The sequence below is a fragment of the Colossoma macropomum genome, unplaced genomic scaffold (assembly GCF_904425465.1).
Source record: "Colossoma macropomum unplaced genomic scaffold, Colossoma_macropomum, whole genome shotgun sequence".
In the NCBI taxonomy this organism is placed as follows: domain Eukaryota; kingdom Metazoa; phylum Chordata; class Actinopteri; order Characiformes; family Serrasalmidae; genus Colossoma; species Colossoma macropomum.
The window spans coordinates 34,178-39,933 of NW_023494884.1; the positions used below are offsets into that span (position 1 = coordinate 34,178).

The 5,756-nt window shown below is 33.3% G+C and overlaps 1 long non-coding RNA gene across 1 annotated transcript; it reads left to right on the forward strand.

Annotated features, from left to right (window-relative positions):
* Positions 1-952: 952 nt before the first annotated feature.
* LOC118800397 lies at positions 953-5,316 on the forward strand. Its single transcript, XR_005006230.1, has 5 exons — positions 953-1,095; positions 3,234-3,266; positions 3,473-3,496; positions 5,050-5,082; positions 5,289-5,316. It is a non-coding gene; the product is annotated as an uncharacterized LOC118800397 (long non-coding RNA).
* The last annotated feature ends 440 nt before the right edge of the window (positions 5,317-5,756 follow it).

Here is a 5,756-nt window from a genome sequence, read left to right on the forward strand (position 1 = left end):
TGCATTAATTCATAGTCCGTCCCTTTTCCTCTTAGTTATTGTCACATTTATCATTATCAAACATAATACATTATATTATATTATATTACGTTTTTATGTTTTCAAATTTTTTAAATATTTACTGCAATATGCAGATCAGATTTACCCGCCACCAGAAAAACACAACAGTGGAATGAAAGACTCAGCAGCTCTGTGGAAAGAAGCAACACCTTGCAGAGACTAAAGCTAAAAGCCTGGGCTTTATACTAACACTAACTAGAGACATCAGGTAAAACACATCAGTGCTCTGGAGACTGAGAGCGATGACTGGAGCAGAGGAAGGGTTAAGGATCACATGATCCCCCAGATGGTTCTGGGAAATGGAGTACAGAGACAGAGAGATGCGTGACACTTACATACATTTGGCCATTGGACATAATACACACACAAATGATAACCAATAATTATTTGACAACAAAGAATGGAATTAATTTTCTTTTGTTTTTCAGTACATTAAAGAAAAGTTTAGGGTTATGATGATGCATCACCGGCTCCTTCTGTTCCAGTCTTTAGCTTATTTATTAACTGGGAAACAATTTCCTTTGATTAAGATCAGCTTCTAAGAGCAACTTCTACACCAATAACATTTAGACATGATAGATAACAGAAACAAAACTGAGATTTAAATAATGAATTAATAACGTTGGAGAATTTCTCACATGATTTTCTTCTGAACTCTGATTCAGAACAGAACTTCAGTTTACTTTCCTGGATTATGAAGTTAAAGTTCTGCTAACTTTATAACTTTTGTCACATCTGGGGTGTTTATTTATTTATTCATTTATTTTTTCAGATAATTCATCTCACAATGGGACAGAGATTAAAGGTATGATTATTATTATAAATGTGCAAATGTGTTTCTTTTCACTGGTCACTGTTTTCCTTTTAGTCTATTTATTGTTGTAGTGTTACTTTATTCGAAGTCAGTCTGGACCATTTCTATTGATCAACTCATCATTAAAATTTCAAGGTTTTGTTCCAACAGTGACTTTATGTTTATAGTCATTCATCAGATTTTATTCATTTTTACAGTTCCACCTGTTAACAAGACAGAAGGTAAGCAAAATATAAACACTGGTTAACAAACTTGATAGGAGGTCAGAGGAGGCTCATTTGTTCTTTGCATATTAAAAGCTTAAGTCTTGCTAATCATTATAGATTAATTCCCAATTATTATTATTATTATTATTATTATTATTATTATTATTATTATTAATTCCATATTATTATTATTATTATTATTATTATTATTATTATTATTCATAATAATTTGGCTGTGTTGTTAAAATCTAAGTCAACAAAATTTACAACACTTATTTACTGCACTATAATCACATATGACATATGCCATTGCATTAATTTATAGTCCGTTCCTTTTTCTGTTAGCTATTGTCGCATTTATCATTATCAAAACATAATACACTGTTTTATTACGTTATGATTTTTTGTTGATATTACATTTTTTTAAATATTTATTATGCAATATGCAGATCAGACTTAATTTCAATAACAAACCTGGAACAAACAATAAAAGAAAACCTGCCACTGTAAAGGGCAAGTAATGTACTGAATACATCGCTGCTGTCAGAACAAAACCTCGTATCTCCATTTTTGAAGGTTTTCGGTTTTTGACATAATTAGAAAACCCTGGTTGGTCTTAACATTGTATCAAAATCTCATGATGAATGGACCAGAAGAAATGATATAAGGTATAGGTTTTTTCCTTCTCCTGTAAAGTCACCATTTTGGAGATACAAGGTTTTCTTCCAACAACAGCGATATATTACATGACATTATTCCTGGTAAGAGAAATATTGTTTCAATATTTATGTATAAACCATCAAATACCATGACAATAATGTCAATATGATAAATTTAACTGCTGGTGTCCTTTTTTACAACTGAATTACTGCATGTAGGCTCTGGCCTCCTGATGTTGGTCCCTCTCACTAGTAAGACCAAATTAGTACCTTTGCTTATGCAGATGCAAACAGCTGTGATTAGGATTCAAGTGAATCTTATATATGTTGTGGTTTTTCTTGCAGGAGCTCCACCTGAGAACCAAACTGTTGATTCATTTTGAATGAAGCTTTAAAATCAATAAGTGAACATGTGCCTGAATGCGCTGCTGAGAGTCAAATCACAAAATTTCCATTTTCCCAACTTTGAACTTTGATCTTGATGCTGTGACATTTTGACAAAACCTGTTAGTATAATTGTGCTGTTGTTGACCACACTGAGAGGTCATGCAGCCATTTTCATAGTCTTCCATGACCACTCCTCACTTGTCTTACTGTAACACCACAGAATGAGTCAGACACTCACGGATAAACAGAGAATGAGAGGGTTTAGTGTTTGAGTCGTGATCCAGAATCGTGGTCAGAAAACAGGAACGGATCAAATCCAAAACAGACACAAACTACAAAAACACAAACATAACACTAGGCGAACTGTCCAAAAAGGGGTCAAGCAGAAAGGGAAAGTCAAACAACAGGAAAGTAGTCAGAAACAGAAAAACACAACAGTGGAATGAAAGACTCAGCAGCTCTGTGGAAAGAAGCAACACCTTGCAGAGACTAAAGCTAAAAGCCTGGGCTTTATACTAACACTAACTAGAGACATCAGGTAAAACAAATCAGTGCTCTGGAGACTGAGAGAGATGATTCGAGCAGAGGAAGGGTTAGGAGTCACGTGATCCCCCGGATCGTTCGGGGAAATGGAGTCCAAGGAGGCTTCAGAGTCAGAGGGATGCGTGACACTTACAGACATTTGGCCATTGAACATAATACACACACAAATGAGACCCAATAATTATTTGACAACAAAGAATGGAATTAATTTTCTTTTGTTTTTCAGTACATTAAAGAAAAGTTTAGGGTTATGATGATGCATCACCCACTCCTTCTGTTCCAGTCTTTAGCTTATTTATTAACTGGGAAACTATTGAAATGGTTTAAGATCAGCTTCTAAGATCAACTTCTACACCAATAACGTTTACACACAATAAATAACACCCTGTGATTTAAATAATGGATTAATAACGTTGGAGAATTTCTGACATGATTTTCTTCTGAACTCTGATTCAGAACAGAACTTCAGTTTACTTTCCTGCATTATGAAGTTAAAGTTCTGCTAACTTTATAACTTTTGTCACATTTGGGGTGTTTATTTATTTATTCTTTTATTTTTTTCAGATAATCCCTCTAACAATGGGACAGAGATTAAAGGTAGGATTATTATTATGAATGTGCAAATGTGTTTCTTTTCACTGGTCACTATTTTCCTTTTAATCTATTTATTGTTGCAGTGTTGCTTTATTCGAAGTCAATCTGGACCATTTCTATTGATCAACTCATCATTAAAATTTCAAGGTTTTGTTCCAACAGTGACTTTATGTTTATAGTCATTCATCAGATTTTATTCATTTTTACAGTTCCACCTGTTAACAAGACAGAAGGTAAGCAAAATATAAACACTGGTTAACAAACTTGATAGGAGGTCAGAGGAGGATCATTAGTTCTTTGCATATTAAAAGCTTAAGTCTTGCTAATCATTATAGATTAATTCCCATCCATCCATCATCTAAACAGCTTATCCTTCTGGGTCACGGTAGATTAATTCCCAATTATTTTTATTGTAATTATTATTAATATTGTTGTAGTGTTGCTTTAATCTAAGTCAGCAACACTAACAACACTTATTTACTGCACTATAATCACATATGACATATGCCATTGCATTAATTCATAGTCCGTCCCTTTTCCTCTTAGCTATTGCCGCATTTATCGTTATCAAACATAATACATTGTTTTATTACATTATGATTTTTTGTTGATATTACATTTTTTAAATATTTATTATGCAATATGCAGATCAGGCTTAATTTCAATAACAAACCTGGAACAAACAATAGAAGAAAACCTGCCACTGTAAAGGGCAAGTAATGTACTGAATACATCGCTGCTGTCAGAACAAAACCTCCATTCTTGAGGGTTTTCAATTTTTGACATAATTTGAAAACGCCTGTTGGTCTTTACATTGTATGGAAATTTTATGATGAATGGACCAGAAGAAATGACACAAAACAGCTTGGAAAAAATTCTGGTTCCTTTGACTTACATTAAGAGTAAAGTAGGTTTTTTCCTTCTCCTGTAAAGTCACCATTTTGGAGATACAAGGTTTTCTTCAAACAACAGCGATATATCACATGACATTATTCCTGGTAATAGAAATATTGTTTTAATATTGATGTATAAACCATCAAATACCATGACAATAATGGGTCAGGCAGAAAGGGAAAGTCAAACAACAGGAAAGTAGTCAGAACCATAAAAACACAACAGTGGAATGAAAGACTCAGCAGCTCTGTGGAAAGAAGCAACACCTTGCAGAGACTAAAGCTAAAAGCCTGGGCTTTATACTAACACTAACTAGAGACATCAGGTAAAACAAATCAGTGCTCTGGAGACTGAGAGCGATGATTGGAGCAGAGGAAGAGTTAGGAGTGATGTGATCCCCCAGAGGGTTCTGGGAAATGGAGTCCAAGGAGGCTTCAGAGTCAGAGGGATGCATGACACTTAGACATTTGGCAGTTGGACATAATACACACACAAATGAGACCCAATAATTATTTGACAACAAAGCATGGAATTAATTTTCTTTTGTTTTTCAGTACATTAAAGAAAAGTTTAGGGTTATGATGAAGCATCACCGGCTCCTTCTGTTCCATTGTTTAGCTTATTTATAAACTGGGAAACTATTGAAATGGTTTAAGATCAGCTTCTAAGATCAACTTCTACACCAATAACGTTTACACACAATAAATAACACCCTGTGATTTAAATAATGGATTAATAACATTGGAGAATTTCTGACATGATTTTCTTCTGAACTCTGATTCAGAACAGAACTTCAGTTTACTTTCCTGCATTATGAAGTTAAAGTTCTGCTAACTTTATAACTTTTGTCACATTTGGGGTGTTTATTTATTTATTCTTTTATTTTTTTCAGATAATCCCTCTAACAATGGGACAGAGATTAAAGGTAGGATTATTATTATGAATGTGCAAATGTGTTTCTTTTCACTGGTCACTGTTTTCCTTTTAATCTATTTATTGTTGCAGTGTTGCTTTATTCGAAGTCAATCTGGACCATTTCTATTGATCAACTCATCATTAAAATTTCAAGGTTTTGTTCCAACAGTGACTTTATGTTTATAGTCATTCATCAGATTTTATTCATTTTTACAGTTCCACCTGTTAACAAGACAGAAGGTAAGCAAAATATAAACACTGGTTAACAAACTTGATAGGAGGTCAGAGGAGGATCATTAGTTCTTTGCATATTAAAAGCTTAAGTCTTGCTAATCATTATAGATTAATTCCCATCCATCCATCATCTAAACAGCTTATCCTTCTGGGTCACGGTAGATTAATTCCCAATTATTTTTATTGTAATTATTATTAATATTGTTGTAGTGTTGCTTTAATCTAAGTCAGCAACACTAACAACACTTATTTACTGCACTATAATCACATATGACATATGCCATTGCATTAATTCATAGTCCGTCCCTTTTCCTCTTAGCTATTGTCGCATTTATCATTATCAAACATAATACATTGTTTTATTACATTATGATTTTTTGTTGATATTACATTTTTTAAATATTTATTATGCAATATGCAGATCAGACTTAATTTCAATAACAAACCTGG